Source organism: Pteropus vampyrus, unplaced genomic scaffold, assembly GCF_000151845.1.
Source record: "Pteropus vampyrus isolate Shadow unplaced genomic scaffold, Pvam_2.0 Scaffold93, whole genome shotgun sequence".
Taxonomy (NCBI): Eukaryota; Metazoa; Chordata; class Mammalia; order Chiroptera; family Pteropodidae; genus Pteropus; species Pteropus vampyrus.
The window spans coordinates 2,877,951-2,897,155 of NW_011888874.1; positions in this window are offsets into that span (position 1 = coordinate 2,877,951).

A 19,205-nucleotide genomic window follows, 5' to 3' on the forward strand; every position below is an offset into this window, starting at 1 on the left:
TGGACAGGTATAATTTTCAGGCCATGTGAACAGTAGGCATTGGATACATAGTTGTTCAATGAATGAATATGTTCATACACTTGTCTTTTCATGCCTTATTAAAATTCTTTCAGTTATTGGTGACAAATTCCTATACGTTTATCAAAAATAACAGGGAGGAAGGGAGAAGTAGTGACTCACATACGTGGGAAGTATACAGGCTGGCTATTTTCCATTTTGGCCTTGATTCAGATACTTAGATGAGGCCACCAGGATGCTGTCTCTTTCCATGTCTGTCTACTTTGCTTGCCTTTGTATTGACTTTATGCTCAGGCAAGTTTTTGTCACACGGTAAAAATGACCAGTGGACATTTCAGACACACCTGGTCCTTAAGAGTTAAAACTCAGAAGACAAAAAACTCTCATCTTGTTCATATCAGTATCCAAGACCCACAAAAGGTTCTGATCTGTAGGGTAACAGGCACCCAGTGAATCACTATGGCTGGGGAAGTGAGTTATTCTGATTGGCCATTGGGAATGACACCCTGGCCTCTCTGGATGCGGAAGGCCAGGCTTCGTGATTCAAGGACTGCTGGGTGAGAATGGGGCAGAGGAAAAAGCAAAGCTGTTCGTTGGAATCCTTGGCTTCTAGAAGTTTCATAATCAGAAATATATTTCTAATCTCTCTCTGTTATTTATTTTCACTAATTTAAAAATGTTTTAATAAAAATAAATTTAAGAAAAACATGAATGAAAGATAATGTTAATTTGCATGCAGCGATAAACCACAGTGTTTATCCCTGCTTAGTACTGATGAATATCTTTATAGAATAAAAAAACTGAGGCAGTATACGGTAATGGTTTGTCTAAAAAGTACCATCCAGATCAGTTTTCTCTGGGTTCCTTCAAACTATCAGCTTTTAATTTAGGAAGTCCTGGTGTTTGGGCTCAGTGCCCCATATTTTATCTGGTATGTTTTCTGGCAGTAGAAAAATAATTAAGCTATTCCTGTTTCTAGTATCCCTTTGGAATCAATTTATTTTCAGAACATCATTTAAAGGGACATTAAAAAAAAATATCATCTAGGTAAGAAAAGCTTCTGTCTCCTAGAGTAATTATAGAATGGTATGTTATGATTAATTTAATATTCTGCTTAACTTGGAGTTACCAAAAATTCCACTCGCCAATTCTCATTCATTCTCTTTATCAACATGAGGTCTTCAATAATTGAACTTTTTGTATGTGATTTGGGAGTAACTTTAGACACATGTATATTCTTGAATTTGAGCATAATAGTTAAGACAGCTGTGAAGAAATTTTGGACTTTCTGATTTTTTAGATTGGAGACTGGCAAACATTTTCTACAAGTGGCCAGATAGCAACAATTTTAGGCTTTTCAAGTCATATGGTCTTTATCATAACTACTCAAAAAGGCAGCGCAACCTGCCATTGACAATAATTAAAGAATGGATGTGGCTGTGTTCCAATAAAACTTTTCAAAAACAGACAGCAAGTGGGTTGGCCCATGGGCCATAGTTCGCAGACCCCTGGTTTATTTAAATTCTGTGTGAACAGAATTTATGGTTGTTATTTTGGGGTCATTATAGAATGTTGCTTAATTGTTTATAGCTTGCCTTGCCAGCATGTTTTAAAGAAGAGAGCCCTAGAGAAGAAATCATAAACTCAGAGGGTCCAGGGCACATAGATAGACTAGAGTCCAATTACTTAATCTCTCCAAGACTCAATTTTTTAAATTGTAAAATGGAGCCAGTGATAAGTCTTCTACCAAGCTGAAGGAGACATTTTGAGAATCACATAAGGGAATGTCTAGGAAAGTAAATTGCAAATGTAGTTTCTTGCCACTATAAGCTAGTATTATTTTAACTTTATGCATTTTGGTTGTCAAAATGTTTGAAGAAAATGGAAGCACCTGTCTGAAAAATTTAATAATACATATGGCAGGAACCCACTAAGCAAGAGATGGACACACATTAAGATAATTTTTTGTAGGGCTTTATGAAGGACTATTTAGGAAAATATGTGATGGAGCTATCAGAGATAGTGCGGCGTTCTGGGGTGAGCAACCCCAGCTGTGTTGGCCTGACATCCGGAAGGAGGGAGGAAGGCAAGAGGGCTTCGCGAGTGTAGCCACGCCCCTTGGCCAAGCGATGCAACTAATCTAAGACGACCCCAGGAACAACTGTCCTGCTCTACCACTCCTCATGCTGATGCCTCCGACTGGTGGAACCAACCAGACACCATTCCGTGCAGGTGAGAAACCCCTGGGCAGAGAGCAAGAGAGGGTGGTCAAGAGAGGATGTGGAAGCTCGAAGAGAAGCCGTCTAAAGCGACATAAATCTCTCCTCCTCCCCAGCAAGCCTGCACACAGCTCAGCAGTGACGTTCTGCATACTGCATTTCTCTCCTTTCCCTTTGTTGTATCGCATTATTATCAACTAAACTTCATTTTAAAAAGTATACAGATTACAGAGACTTACTCGCACAAGTTATAAAACTCTGGAACTAAATGAAATTAGGTACAATTTTAACAGTAGCCTATAGATAAATTAAAAATTTGATGACAAATAAAAATTGGGTAAAATGCTTCCTGCTACTTGTCTCTTATGTTTTCATTGAATTGATGTTTTCTGTTACTATATGTAACTATATTTATACTGCAGTGAATAGAAGAATCTGTTAAAAATTATAATGTATTTTTGTAAATGTGCAAAAACAAAACACCTCCTTTTGTTACTTTAAAAAATCAGTTAAAATTTTGATCAGCGTACATGTTTAGATTCATTTTATTATTTATATTATTATTTATATCACATATAAAATTAACCCAAACTCAAGTAACTAAAGCTATTTTAAAAAGTCCTATATTAAGAATTGATTTTGGAAATGCTGACAGTTTCCGTGCCTTGGCCCAAGATGAGCCTCCGTTCATCTCTGCCTACTATGTCATTAAATCTATGCCAGAGCCCAGCATTGGGCAGGAGGAAGGAGCTGTCACTCTGAAGGTTCCTTCGACCTGGAGATATCATAAAGCCCAGCCAGGATGCGAATGATGACACTGGGCATTGTGGGCTCCTGACTACCCAGAACACACTTCATCTTGATTTTTGAGTATGTGTAAGCAAGGAAGAAAAGAAGGCTAATATATTTTTTAAAAATAAACAAAAGTGGCTTCCTGGTCAACTCTCAATTTTCAGAACATTTGAATAACCTGGATTCTAATTTTGAGTAGAGCATTTTGGTGAAAGAACACTCTTTACACATGCCTGCTTATTTTTCTCAGCTTGTGAGACTGAGCCCTGATACTAGTTCCTTAGAAAGCATTTATAACTGCTAATAAAAGTTAAGTGGTTATAGGTATACAGGTATAGGTATATAGTATAGGTTGATCCCTGTAAGTCTTATTTTAAGTAGTAATTATTCTTAGTTATTTGTTTACTTGTTTTTTGGTCTCTCTCTCCACTTGACTGTAAATTTGTGACCCGTTCCCCATAGTATTTCTTATACTTAGCACAGGGCATGACACGGAATGGATGCTCGATCGATACGCTTTGGAATGAATAAGTATTTCATCCACAGGTAAACGGGCAGTCCACATGGCAGGTTGGTGAACACACACGAGGGTAGAGCTAGTGTTAGACTTGCCTGAATGTCCTAATGGAGTTTGGGAGGAAACTGACTTTCTATATCACCGACGTGATTTCTTCGTTATCATAGACAATGGAGGGTGCCGTGTAAAGTGGCTTGTGAAAAGAATGCATATGTCAAGTTCTAAAATATGCAGCGCCACACATCATGAGGATTGACACACAGACAGGATCTGTGTGAATGAATCACTAATCAAAGATAAACTCGTTAGGAAAGCAGACTTTCCACAACACCAGTCTATACATTTCTGAAGTCTTCACTGCATTATTCATTTAGAGAAAGTGTTCGTGGGTCTTGGCATTTACTTTTAAAAGTGTATAATAGATAGATAGTCTTTGGAAATGTCTTTTTAAACATACTATTTTCTAAGGGCAGAATTTAGAACATTTGGGATAAAACAATTCGACATACATTATTTAAACAAATTCGTTCTGGAATCAAACTGCTGGGATTCAAATTCAGATGCTAAGCTTCAGTTTTTTTTAAGAGTAAAATTGGGAAGATAATATGATAATAGTACTTATCTGATGTGTGTGTGTGAGAGAGAGAGAGAGAGATGAGCGACAGAAAAGTACTTATCACAGTGTTTGGCACATTATTTATTCTCAGCTAACACTTTTATTTAGGTTTAATTTTGTGAAATGGTTTTCTAAAATTTGCTAAAACAAATCTATTTGTTTGGCTATGTTTCCCTTTCACTTAGATCTTACTTTTCTCCTCTTTCTCTAATTTACTCCAAAGTGCAATGATTATCCTCATTCTTTTGGAAGAAGGCAGGCCACTGTCTCAGAAAGGTCGAAGACAAAGCATATAGCTTCGTGGGTCCTCTGTGTGTGTGCTGGTTGTGGAGTGTGTGTGCGTAAACTATTTAAGAAATGATCTCATTCACTGATACTGTCATCTTTTAGAGTAGATGTCATCCCAGGAAGTACAGAATCCTGTGCCCGCCAGGGATTGTATGTTTGATCAGTTAATGGCAATTAATGGTTATGATTCTTCAGTTACCCCTGTAAGCATTATTTTGTCATGTGTCTTGTAGTGTCTTTTATGATAAAGGTGACGTCTGTTTCCCCATCCTGTTCATTATAAATTAGCTTTGTGTCTTGCTTTGGACAAAAGAACATTAGCAAATATGATTCTTGCAGAGACTTTAAAAAGCTCTTACACATTTTTGCTTCTCCTCTTATTTATCTACCTTCCCATGAGAAAAATACCTGGATAGAGCTGAGACACATTAAGCAGAGTTCACTTGCCTCAGTTGCCCCAGCCAAAGCCATCCTGATAAGCTAATTATTGACCAGCTGACCCCAAGCATGTCCAAGAGTCCAGCTCTGATCAGGAGAATCTGCAGCATAGCCCAGCCTAAATCATCCACCTAAAGACTCATGAGCCAAATAAATACTCATGTTTTAAGTCACTGAGAGTTGAGACAGTTTGTTCCTCAGCGTTATTGTGGAAAAATATCGCTGATATTAAATATGAGATGAACAGTCTTGTGGAAACCTGTGCAGAATCTTTCTAATGTATGACTGATTGTATCATGTCATACATAAGTGGCTCTACCTTAATTAGTTCCTGCTTATCTCATCAAATCCCTTTTCCCCCTGTATCTTAAGCACTATGCCTCTCTAAATACTGTACTTATATTACTGGATATACCATATTATTTGTCTCGTGTCTTAGGTTGTGCTGCCTTGAAAAGCTCCTTCCACTCCCAGTGAATTAAACTTCCACTTGTCTCTTGGTTCTCATTTTATGAATCACTTCCTTTGAAAACCTACTTAGGCCTGCTAAGAGAAGATCAGGTGAATCTGCTCTGGGTTCCCATAGCACTATGTGGTTTTACTTTCCCGATTCTTATCATATGTTGGTATCATTCCCCGGATTCTGGGTTTGCTCACTGGAATTCTTGTTCTTAGAGATTTGTGACCCATCGTATCTCCAGTATAAGGCTAGTGCCTGGCACACAGTATGTGCTTAAGTAATAGATGTTAAAGGAATGAATGAATAAGTATTGAAATCATGGGCAAATGGAGAAAGAATGATGTTGTGAAGGTCCCCTGCCCTAGGACAAAGATAATGTGGACTGGACAGGAAGGAGAATGTTAGGTCCATCCGCGACTTAGTAATGTTAAAACACATAGAATTGTCTTCCACTCTTCTATAAATTTCAAATCAAGATCAAACACCATTTAGATTGCTAAAATAAAATTAGAACTCTTGATTTATAAGTAAACTACCTAAAAGGGACAATCTCAGTGGCATCTGCAAACTAGTTAGGATGTAGTGCACTTTGATTTCCTCTCTAAGTAAAAGAAAATAGGAAAAAAAAAAAAAAAGAGAGGCCACTTTTAGAATTTCCTTTACAAAGAGCCACTTCCAAATTTCGGATGTTATTTTAGGCATCGGATGTACGGATTTAAATAAAAACAAACAAACAAACAACACATGAGGAACACAGTCTTTTGGTGGTAAAGATCTGTTCCTATGTTACTGGAAGAATTCATGAGGCAGTGACTTAGCAATATATCATATCGTGGTCATAGGATTGTAGATTAAAAAAATCTTTAGGATGATCTAAAGATAACTTCGCAAACTAGTGAGCACATACTTGATGACTCACATCTCCTCTGACTCACTTCGGCTGCAGCGTTTAGAATCCAGCTCCTCCAGATCTTTCATTTGGACATTCCCACGTGTGTTTTCTTGAGAATTTAGACATTTAAATTTAAAGCGTAGCCCATTAGTTGAGTTTACCCTTTCTCACTTTACCAAGAAAGAAAGTAAGCCCCAGAAACCGGGATTGCCCAAGTGAACCCAAATGGAAACAGAAAAGGTAAAATCTAGTTCTCAAAACGTGCAGCTCACTCTGCTTTTCCACCGCGACGCACTCTCTCTGACCTCTTTCCTCACACATTCCATCGGGTTGTGCAGAATCTGCATGGCTGGAATGAATACAAGCTGAAGGGGAAGTTAAATCCATCTAAACCTTAAAATGTAGGAGAGATTTAACATCCTTATGTCCTCTGGAACACGACGGTGCATTCACGGTTCACGGAGTCAGCAAACTAAAGGTCGGGCTTTAGCTGGTATTCAGCATGAAGTGTGTGGTAACACTGACAGGGTATATTTATACAGTGGTGCTGAAAGATTCAAATAAATATATACCGATGTTGATCCTGCCAAGTGCGTGCACTGCAGTTGATAGAGTTAACATCAGTTTTTGAGTTTGTAATTGTTTACCCATATGTTGCAAATGACAGTTTTTCCAAAATATAATAATTTGGCACTTCATTCTGTAGGTTTTTTTTTTTTTTTTTTGAGGAAGAGAAAATACTGTTTAATTTTGGTAGGCCTTGATTTCTAGACTATATTAGTGAGGGGAAAATATAGGGACCTGGTTTTCAATCAGCTCTTCAATCAGTTTTATGGGAATTCCATCTCCACAAGTCTTTCAGGGCAGTGATTTTTGCTTCTCCAAGTGCTAAAGGAATAAAATATTCATGATCCCTGATTTCTCACAAGAAGAGATGTCATGGGTCCGTGGTCTTTGGATCTGTGGGGTAACGTATCCCTCGTACTTCGGATCTGTGCTCACATTGCTCTTGTCCCCTGTGCCCCAGGCACCCCAGTCTCCTGCCAACAAGATTCATTCCTTATTCCACTTTATACTCACATCTCTTAGGCTAAAGACTTGGTTTCTACACTTCTCTTGAGAAGAACTGCTCCCATGAGAATGAATGATTTCTCTCAAATAGTAGTTCTTTGGTTCAACTGGTATGAAGCTCTCAGCACTGAAAAAGTGACCTCATTATATTCAGTTTAAAGCTCTTTCAGATAAAGTTGTTGACAAAGGAGCACATCTGGTAGCTATTGAGTACAGCTCCATTGGATTCTGCTCCTAATGACACGCACTCTGTGTCTCACAGCTGTGCACGTGTCCTTCCTCCCCTCTCCACGTTCCTGCCTTTCTGGGGATTCTCCTGAGTTGCTGACAGCCTTCAGTTTCTCTCCTTTGCACCGAGTCATAAGCCTAGTGATCAGGAGGGAGCATTCTTCTTTCCAAGCAGTGGAGTGTATCCGATGCACATTGTACCACTGGTAACTTTCATTGACATCTAAGAGCTCCTGAGATCCTTCTCTGGTCTTCTGTACTGGCGACTGTTTTCCAAGGTGAAGAGCCTACATTGACATTCTCATAATGTGCTGGAGATAATGTTTAAATTAGATATAAATGTATGAGTGTATGGGAAGGTTATATTGGCCAGCAAAGGACAGTACGCCATTGAATAGATCGCCTATCTTTAGACATATCAAGAGATTAAAATTTTCCATCTGGGGACTTATTTATATTTGTTTGAAATTCTTTTTTTCTAGATTCTTTTCCTATCTAATATCCTACACATTTTCCTCCCTTCAAATTCTCTATCTATCTATACTTTACTATTCCTTATATTCAATTGCAGTAGGCATTTTGTTTGCTTTTACTCATTGTGCTCCCACCCTGAAATGCTTTTCCTAGATTTTCAAATTATTAAAATTTATTCAAATGACAAAACCCAGTGCAGATGTCCAGGTCATATGAATAAACACTCCTTTATGTCTCAATGAGAAGTAATTGTTTCCTTGTCCATACTCCTACTGTATGCTGCTCATGTTGCTAAGATTTCGTTTATCTCAATGTACTGCTGTTCATGTTGGATGTATATGTATATTTATAGTACACATGTGTATATTTATCTTTAATATTATGTGTGTATAAATGAATATTGTTATGGATTCACATAGGGCCTTAAAAATAGGAGCCTCTCAATAAATGTTTATTAAACAAATGGGTATTTTGAGGTGGGTAACCGAAGAAATGTTTTTTTTTTAAACCAATTTGATTGGATTATTTTATTGAAGAAACATTAAAATGGGCAATGTCTCTTCTGTTAACAGCCAATTGCTGTTGAGTCTCATGAAAGTAATCTGTGTCTTCTAAAAGTTTAGATTTGTTCTGAATTACCTAAACAGAATTTTAGTAAAGCACCCAATTGTGGGCCCGTGGAGTTTGTAGAAAAATGAGATATAGTACAGACTCTGTGATAAAGCTCCAAGGTGAATTCATGAGCCTCATGGGAAGATTTTTTCTTTCTAAATTTGTTATTCCAATTTGACTGAATATTGATGCAAATATTTGCATCACGCAGCACCATAGTAAGGAAAAAGCAACAAGTGGATCAATGAGCAGAGATGGAAATTTTGAATTCCAGCAAGAACTATGGCTTTTCTCTTTACTAATAGAAAAAATAGTGAGGGAAGAAATAAAAGAAGACTTTAAAGAAAGAGATCAGGAAGATGCTAACTATAGCAGGGTATGATTTTTTTGCTGACAAGTTAGAAATAAAATCACTTTGAGCCACCTAACTTTCATGTGCTGAATATCTATTAAATTGTTTTTATCATAATCTGAACTACAAAGATATATTACAGGACAGTACTATATCATTATAGAATCCAGATGGATTTAGATGGATGGTGTTAGTTTGTGAAACATGTTTATAAGCAATGTCAGAGTGAAAAAATATATTTATGTAGAGTTTGGAATCTGTCATTTATTTAACTTATTAGAGTCTCAGTTATCCTAATCTATAAAATGGAATAATAATACTTACATTGCAGAGTTGTTGTGACAATTAAATAATATATAAAGTGCTGTTCTAATTTGGGACGTAAAGCATTGGGGCATAAAGCATTCTCAGCACATGTTAGTTCTCCTAATAATAATACTAACATTCACCATTTACTATTGCAGATGCTGTTTTAAAGACTTCATATGGCTTAGCTCCTTTGTCCTCTCAACAACCCTATCAGGTCCTCAAAATGCTAAATATCACATAAGAAGATTAGTGTAAGCTTTTCCAGCTGATAGCTTAAGTGGTATACCTAAAGTATTTTTTTCATATTTAGTACTCAAAGATTAATTCATAGGGTCAAAGACGTTGTCTGCTAACATGGCTAGAACATATTACATTCATAATTAACATAGAGCATAACAATTTCTTTACAAGTGCTTCGCAGTTATAAAAATGATTACATACACATCTCATTTGATATTCAGAATATTCTATTAAATAGTGAAAGTAGTTATTATTCTTTAGATTTAAAAGAACTGAAACTCAGAAAGAGTAAGCCACCTACATTATCACACAGTATAATGAACAGCTAGACCTCTGGATTCTTGTATAACACATCAAGTTTCATTGATCCAAATCATAGCTCATACCATTCATTCAAGAATTAGTTTATTAGACAGAATTTATTAAGCATTTTTCATTCCCCAGGTACTCAGGGATACCTTCCCATGCAAACTCACAATTAGATGAGACCCTAACTCTAGTCAGGCAAGCCAGGTACTCCCTGCTTCTGAGATCCGTATTCTTTTCCTGGACACACACCCAGACCGTGTTTCCCAAACTCCCTTGCAGCTAGGTGTGGCAATGGGCATGAGTTCTAGCCAATGGACTGTGAATAGAATTGTCATGTGTCATCTCCACTTCCTTTTTGCCCTCTTCTGTCTGGGTTCAGATGTCTATGGGGAATGTTGAATGTTATCTGTATAAAAGGAGAGACAATGCTGGTGACCTTCTTTTTCTGAGAAGAGAAGAGTGAGGGAAATTAAAGATAGATGTGTAAGTATAAAGGGGAAAAGTTGACATGTTAGAAGCGTGTTGGAAACTTGAAATTAAACTCCTCTTAATCACCTATGAAGTCACACCTTTTATAACGTGAAAAAAGAAAATGATTAAATAATTGTAATACCTTTATAGAACTATAAAGACACTCTAATACAATTAAATATATGTTATCAGGTTCAAATGACTTGGCTGAGTCTAAAATATAAGGTTAACTACAAATATTGCCTGATGCCATAATTACTAGTTTATAGAATAGATACTGTTCTCTGATTACAGAAGTAGTACATGCTCATTAAATAAAATCAGATAATACAAAAATGTGTAAAGAAAAGGAAATTATTTGTATTTCAATAAATAATAACAGTTAATATGTGGTTATAAATCCTTAGGGTTAGTTGTGCCTGTTTATAAATGCACTGTATATGTTATGAGTATTCTGCTGATAAATACATATTATTAAAATTACACTAGAATGAGATCCTATTTATATAGTTTGAGACTATTTTTTTAAAAGGATATTATCTTCTAACTTGATGTATTTCCTAAAGTTTCACTGCTGTCATTACAAAATTGTTAATACATATTTGTAGACTAATAAATTAATTAATCTCTGTAGAGTTATTAAGAACGGATGAGTTTTTGCAGAGAGACTTAAAATCAGTCCCTCTTTAAGTCTATGATAGTTAGAACCCTAGAAGGATTGCACTTTAAATTCAGCATAACAACATGATTTCGTTACGAAGACTTTGTGCCTACATGTCACAGAATAACTCAGAATATTATTAACACTCAGCTTGCATAATGACAGTAATCCTTCCCCTTTCCCTTTCTCTACAAACCAATGAAAATTTGTTTTTGTACTTTTCTTTAGTTTTCTTTGAGCTCAATAGCACTTTCTGATGACAACCAGCTTAAGTAGAAAAGAAAAAACTGAGTGAGGGGTTTCATGTAATCCAAATAAAATTTAGAATGTCGCATGGCCCAGTATTAACAGTTTGTTTTACTGAAAGAATCATTGTAACAGTTGATATTAAAAATTAATCCCACCTTTTCCTTTTTTTAAAAGAATTTTCGAGTACATTAGAAAAATCATCCAAAACACAATTTCTTAAAATCCTTTTTTTTGCCCTTTTATTCTCTAAAGCTCAGAGGCTTCTCAGTCTCACTGGTCACAGTCCTCATTCCATCAATGATTTTTTTCACTGATAATCTTGTATGCATAATATCTGCCTTCTCCTTTTTTAATTTTTATTTTCATTCTTAAATTCCAGACGTTTCTATTCTCCCAAATTTGCATCACATAATTTTATAAATTAATCAAGTAGAACTCTTCTTTAAAGAATAAAGTTCTGGGGTGATAGGAAGGGGTGTGTTGAGAAAATACAAGATTCTCTTTGGCAGGTGGGATTGGTAGGACAGGGACAGTTCAAAGCTGAGAATATTTGCATATTAAATGATTTGCCCCTAGCACATTTATACGGATTAATATAGAATTCTGTCTAGATCATAATGAAGTTGTGAAATTAGGACTGACATCTGTCAAAGGAGCAAGGCATTAGTAATTATTTTCATCTTTTATTTAAGGAAATAATTTCAGTTTTCTAAAGCACAGCTTGAGAAGAAATAAGACAAGCTAGGAAGAAACATTAATAGATATCATTTATTAAAAGATTATTACATTCTACACAGTGGACTATGTGCTTTACATCCTAAAACAACAAAACTCTGTCAGTATTTGTCCTTAACCCAGTTTTTAAGGAGGAAACAAATATTCAGAACTTTATTCAACTTGTCCCAAAGCACATAATTAGCAAGTGGCGAATTAGTCTTCCATTGTATGATCTCTGACTTCGCATTTATAATCTGATATATAACAAAATAGAATATAATCAAACTAGGGAAATAGAAGAGGAAATGCAACTATAAAAAATATCCACAAAAAGTTCAGTGATGAATAATAATGTATACTCTTTCTAAGGCAGAACAAGTGTTCAGTATTTTTCAGTGAAATAGATGAATGTATGAAATAGTAATTTTCCTTAGTCATTAGTTCTATTAATCTATTTTATATTTTTATTTTATTTCATGTTCTATCTGATTTTGAGTTTAGTTTTATCTTGCTGTATTTTATGAAGCATCAGAAACAGCCTTAAATTATCTTTGTAATGAGGAATGGGTCATAAACAATTATATGCGGTTTCAACAAATCATGTGAGTCAATTTATAGAGCCTAATTCAGAAATGTTTACTGTTGCATACTTTTTTTTATATTTCCTTTGAACCCTGCCCAATATGTTGTGAACAAATGATTCAGGAGGAATCCACTTCAGACACTTCCTCAAAATTTCTGAGGAAAAACTCACAGAAATTTAAATTCCTTCTTGGAATAGAAGCTCATGTAATTCATAATTACATATTTGGATATAATCAGGTCAACGTGTAAGTGACTTTGGATGGGATCCATTGTGTCCGTATTTTCCTTCAAAGGTTCACCAAAGTGTGTTTTCTCTGGAGATAGTCTAGTCAATATCTATGACTTGCACAAGCCAGAAATGTGACATTTAAGGAGCCGAGTGCCATGGAGGGCTGAATTCCCATCTCATTTGAACACTGCAAAAAGATGAGCAGTCATAAGAAGGATGACGCGAGCATGAAAAATCTTTCCTCTCCATTGTAGACTAGACTTGCTCTTCCATTAGTTCAATACAAATTATTTCTGAGCAATTCCCCCTGCAATTACCTGATTAGCAATCTCAATTGCTTCTCCCTGTTTCGAAGACCTTGATTAAATGATATCCCCTCCTGATTACTTTATCAAGTCCAGCTACTATGGATTATTGACAGCTCTGTGTTAACTGTTTTGTTCCTTTGGCAAGCTGCCAGGCAAATGGGAACGCAGCTGTTTCTTGAGATGGAGAGAAGAGAAATGCCAAATGATACAGTCCTAAAGGCTTTTGCAGCCTGACAGGTCATTAGCTGACCTCTAAATTGTTTTGGTGCTTGTTAGTGTGTTTGACATCCTTTTGGATTACCAAAGATAGACAACTAGACAGTAGAAGTGGTTGATACTCAGATACAAAACCCCCTCACTTCGCAGCTTGTGGAAAGGCGGTGCATTGTGGGTTGTTGTAGAGGTCCACTAGTTGGAGGAGATGAACTGCTTTAGTCTACTTCTCACAGAGTTCTGACTGCACAGACTGTTTAGAGCCATGAGGCATAAATTCAAGTTTTGCCTTGTTGAGCTGAAATCATGTGTAAATGCTGGTGAATGTACTGGTTTTCATCAGCTGGTTCTATACAGAAGGGATTGCTCTCTTTTTGTAAATCTTACATATAAACTTGTAGTGACTTTGACACATAGCCAAAAATGACGTAAATATATTCATAATCATTCTCCCACCATGATCTTTAAGTATAGATTATTTCATTTTTAGTTTTTTTTTTCTTTTCAAAATATAAAGTCCCTTTTTTGTTCTTCCCCCACCCCATTCCAAAAGGTCCTTCAATCTAAAGATGAATAGACAAAATGTTGGGAAAGAAGGCTGGAGATAAGAGTGAATATTATTTAACACAACCATGATATTTGCCTTTTCCTTACACTTAACTTCAACTACATATTTTCTTTTTTAATAAATTTTATTTTACAACACTTTTGGATTTAAAGAATTATCGTGAAGGTAGTATAGAGAATTGATATGTAGCCCGCACCCAGTTTCTCCTATTATTAATATCCTACATTATTATGATTTATTTGTCACAATTAACCAAAATTGATAATTTATCACTAACTAAAGTACCTAGTTTATTCTGATTTTCTTAGTTTTTACCTAATGTCTTCTTTCTGTCCCAGGATCTCATCCAAAAAACTATGTTATATTTAGTCACCGTGTCTCCTTAGGTTCCTCATGGCTGTGAGAGTTTCTCATACTTTCACTGTTTTTGATGACCTTGACAGTTTTGAGGCATACCAGTTAGGTGTTTTGTACAATGTACCTACATGTAAGGAATATCACAGTGGAGAAAACTGAAAAATACTACCTCAAGCAAGATGATCAAGGTCAGCCTCAACAATTATAAATCATGTCGATGGTATGTACCCTTGATATGATGTAATGAAAATGGCATTTGCATTCTGTAGTTTTTTCCCTCCAATCTCATTATCCCAAATAAATCATGAGAAAAATATCAGACAAGTCCCAGTTAAAAGTCCTTCTATAAAATACCTGACTAGTTCACATCAAAAGTGTCAAGTTCACCAAAAACTATCTAATTCACTAAGAAAAATCTCCTGTGCAGAAGAATTTCAAATAATTTATGTAAATATCATATTTTCACTATGGACTCATAAATGTGTATTGGTGAGTTAGAGTCCGATAATATTTTATTTATTTTGTTACTCAGGTTGTTCCAGTTTGAGCTCATCTCATCGACTCTTGTATCCCTTTGACATATCCCCATCACTGTGGGTGTTTTTTTTTTTTTTTTCCTTTTTGGGATGGAGAGTATTAACTCCACAAACTTTTAAAAATTGCAATAAAATACACATAACATAAAATTTTTAAGTGAACAGTTCAGTAGTGTGAACTATATTCACATTGCTGTGCAACCAATCTCCAGAAACATTTTCATCTTGCAAAACTGAAACTCTATACCCATTAAACAACTTTGTCTTTTTCTTCTCTTCAGCCCCTGGAAGCCACCATTCTAGTTTCTGTTTCTATGGATTTGACTATAAATACATCATATCATATATTGGTATCATACAGCATTTATTTTTTGTGACTGGTTCCTTTGTTTAACATAATACCCTCAAGGTTCATGTATGTTATAATATGTCAGGATGCCTTCTTCGTTAAGGCCGAGTAATATTCCATTGTATCTGTATAACACATTTTGTTTATCTATTATCTGTTGATGAACACTTGGGTTACTTTCATCTTTTGGCTTTTTGTGAATAATGTTGCCATGAACATGAGTATACAAATTTCTCTTCAAGACCTCAATTTCAGTTATACCTAAAAGTGGAATTGCTGCATCATCTATAGTTCTATTTTAAAATTTTTGAGGCAATACCGTATTATTTCGCAAAGTGGTTACATTATTTTACCTTCTCTTAAATAGTACATAAGAGTCCCAATTTTTCCACATCCTTATCAAACTTGTTATTTTCTGGGTTTTTAGTTGTTTTGTTTTTTGATAGTAGCCATCTTAGTGGGCGTGAGATATCTCATTGTGGTTTTGATTTGCATTTTGCTAATGATTAGTGATATTGAGCATCTTTTCATATGCTTGTTAACGTTTGTATACTTCGTTTGGAGAAATGTCTTTTTAAGTCCCTTTCTGAGTTTTAAGTCATATTTAAATCATATTTCTGGGCTCTCTTTTCTATTCCTTTGCCCTATATCTCTGTCTTCATTCTAGTACAATACTCGTTTGATAACTAGAGCTTTGTAATATGTTTTGAAATCAGGAAGCGTGAGACCTCCAACTTGGTTCTTTTTCAAGACTGTTTTTGTTATTTGGGTTCTCTCAAGATTTAATATGAGTTTTAAGATGGATTTTTCTATTTCTGAAAAAAAACACCATTGGGATTTTGATAGGTATTGCATTAAATCTATAGATCACTTTTGGTTATATAGACATATTCACAATATTAAGTCTTCTAATTCATGAACATGAGATGTCTTTTTATTTATGTTGAATTTCTTTCAGCAACATTTTGTTGTTTTCAGTGTAGAAATCTTTTGTCTCTTTGGTTAACTAGATTCCTAAGTATTTTACTCTTTCCGATGCTATTATAAATTGAATTGTTTTCCTAATTTCCTTTCAGATGGTTCATTGTTAGTGTATACAAACAACTAGTTTTTGTGTCAATTAATTCTAATTGAACTCATAGTTTCAGAAAGCAGGTGTTGAATCTTAGGGTCCATTTGGGGACCTAGTCGTTTGCCTGAAGAGGACTCTACAATCTCAGCATTTTGAGTTCAGGGTGCTTTCACTCACATATATGACTCAGCATCTAATTTATTTTCTTAGTTTAAGGATTTTTTTTCTCTTATCATCCTGCTCTCCCCCAGGAGAGTGGTCGTGCTTGTCCTTCCTGGAATGGAAAAGAGAGAAACCAAATTGGTCTCATCTTCTGGGGCAGATACCTTTAAGAGGTGAAAGTGTCATTATTAGTGATAGGAAACCTTGTTTCACATGAGCCAATTAGGATATATATACTTCTTAGGAACGTGGTTTCGAGGTTAGAATAGTCTGGTTTTACCTAGCTCCAAGATTTAGTGGCCATGAAACCTTTTTAATTTCCTTCCTATCACTAAATCTTGATGTTTCTAATTTTTTTTTTTAAATGATGAAAATCTAATACCTACCTCCTTAAGTTCTTATGTGCATGAGTCAGAGAACACGTGTGAAATACTTACCCTAAGAAACAAATATATAGAATACAATGTGTTGTATAAATTGCCATCATGTTTGTCACTTATCAATTGTCAGATAACAACAAATTTATTGTCGAACACTGGACTTTTTCAATCTCACTGTTACTGAAGGCAATAGAAAACAATGCTAACCTCAACTGGAAAATACAGCAGCACAATAATTTTCTTGTAGGAATGGTGGAAAGGATTTGCACCAGAAGTCATGACCAGATAGCCACGTTTCCAAGCCTTATCTTTTTTATTTGAAAGTTGGTTGGGAAAATTCAGTCTGTGGCAAGAGGGCTTGGCAAGGATAGCATATGCGTGTCAGGGGACGGAACGTTATGTGTGGCAGTGCAGAATCCATAATCTGCAATGATTAGAAATTCAGATACCAAATTTCACAAACTGGCTCTATTCCAACTCTCCTGAATGTGTGCCTGAATCCAAACAGCATCGTTAAAAAGAAAAGAACAGCAAGACTGTGAAATGTGCAGTTTAATGAACTCCCCAAATATAAGGCCTCAAAAATCAGATCTAAATCAAATAGATAAATGTATGCTAAATGAGATTATATCTTCCAGCACTCCGAAAGCCACTTGTCCAGAAGTCCTCCTACCACAAATATGCTTGGAATTTTCTTAGCAAATGCGTATCGCTTTAGATGAAAATAGTTAAAATGGAAACAAGTGGGTAAAACAGAATTAGAGAAGTGAACAGATGGTATGTAAGTATAATGATGATCCAATTGCGCCATATTATAAATGAGCTATCACAGAATCTCGGGGGAGCTTCTGGCCAAACACTTGAACATAATGGAGAGAAGCCCTCCTCGTATCTCCCCTCTTTTTTAAATTCTTTCACAATTTAACAAAATTGCCAACAAGTGAAGCAACTTACCCGAAAGTGTAACACAGAACACCTACTCACAAAACACATATTTTTCTTAATCTTCTCCACCAGAAATTTAAAAAGGCTAGGTTGCACGTGGTCAGAACGAGATGTCTAACCAGTCCTGCTGGGGAACGTACAGCATAAAATGCTTTATCATCGAAAGGGCCTTTAGAACAGCAAGAGACCACAGCACTTTTCCTTTCCTGGTCCCTCTGGGAAGCCATGCGTTTCATCTCCCTCTGTTGCAGTATTGTTTTCTGGCGTCTTTTCTAATTTCCTCAAATTGTTGGTGGAAATTGCCTCAAACTACTGCGTTATCTTTCTCAGATGTTCTCACTGAAACTGAAATAGATGTGTCATCTGCAATTATTTAACAGTTTTTAAAAGCACTTCTGTTAGAACTTACAATATCATTTTGCATTCAGTTCAGTCCCTTGCGACAAGGTTGAACCACTGGCAGAAATATTTGCAAGGGGCCAAAGATTATTTTCTAAGTCTGAGCATCAAATTAATTTCAATTCTGCTCAGCACATATTTTCGGAACATCTATAGTCAGCTTAGAACTGAGTTTTGCAGAAGGTCTGCACATGCATGGAGAGCCCGGAAATTACCACGCATAGGGAAACCTGTGTGCCCAAACAGTTCACACTGACAAAGTGTTAAAATGACACATTAGTGGCTCCAGCTGAGTCCTTAGTTATAAGAATTGATGCAATTCAAATGTCTATAATTTTAAATGATAAATTTTCTTTGGATTATTGTGAACAGGGTTTCTCAGTCCCTCAGCACTACTGATCTTATGGTTCAGACAGCAGTTCGTTGGTGGTGGAGGAGGGAGCTCTCCTGTGCATCGAAGGGTAGTTATCAGCATTCCTGGTATCTACCCACTAGATGCCAATAGCACTTCCTCACCCTGAGTTTTGACAACCGGAAATGTCTCCTGACTTTCTGAGGGGCAAAAATCACCCATAGTTAAGATACTGCTGGAAAAGATATATCCTTTGTTTTCAAGGGGTTTTCTATTTTGTGGGAAAAAGGAACAGTATACATATTAAGTGCTTAAGTCAATAACAGTACTAAGATGATTCAGTGATAAGTGAGACAGGCAAACCATACCATGAAACTGGAGAAGAAATTCTTAAGTCAGTTGATCTGGTTTCTTACTTGGAAGACTTCCGATAGCACCACCGAAACTCTCATGCTGCAAATTCGCTAACAATTACCTGTCACATGGCGATGAGTACTTAGGAAAATAATGGTACTGATGCTTTTAGTCAAATTTTCTCTTTGTTGTATGATGTCTTACATCATTCTTGACTCTCTGCCTATACTATTTTTACCCAGAAATTCTAAGTTGAGAATCCAAGTAAAGTAAATTGGAAGTAGTACATATGATGCTACCTCTTCTTTGATTGGAAATTATGAAGTCAACTGTCTAATATTAAAATAGATATCTTATGGAGTCCAGAATTTGTTCCAAGAAAAAGTGAGTAATCACTGACATCACTGATCTTCCATCACCATGATTATGTGTCAGTCACCTATTAAACACTTATTGAGGATTT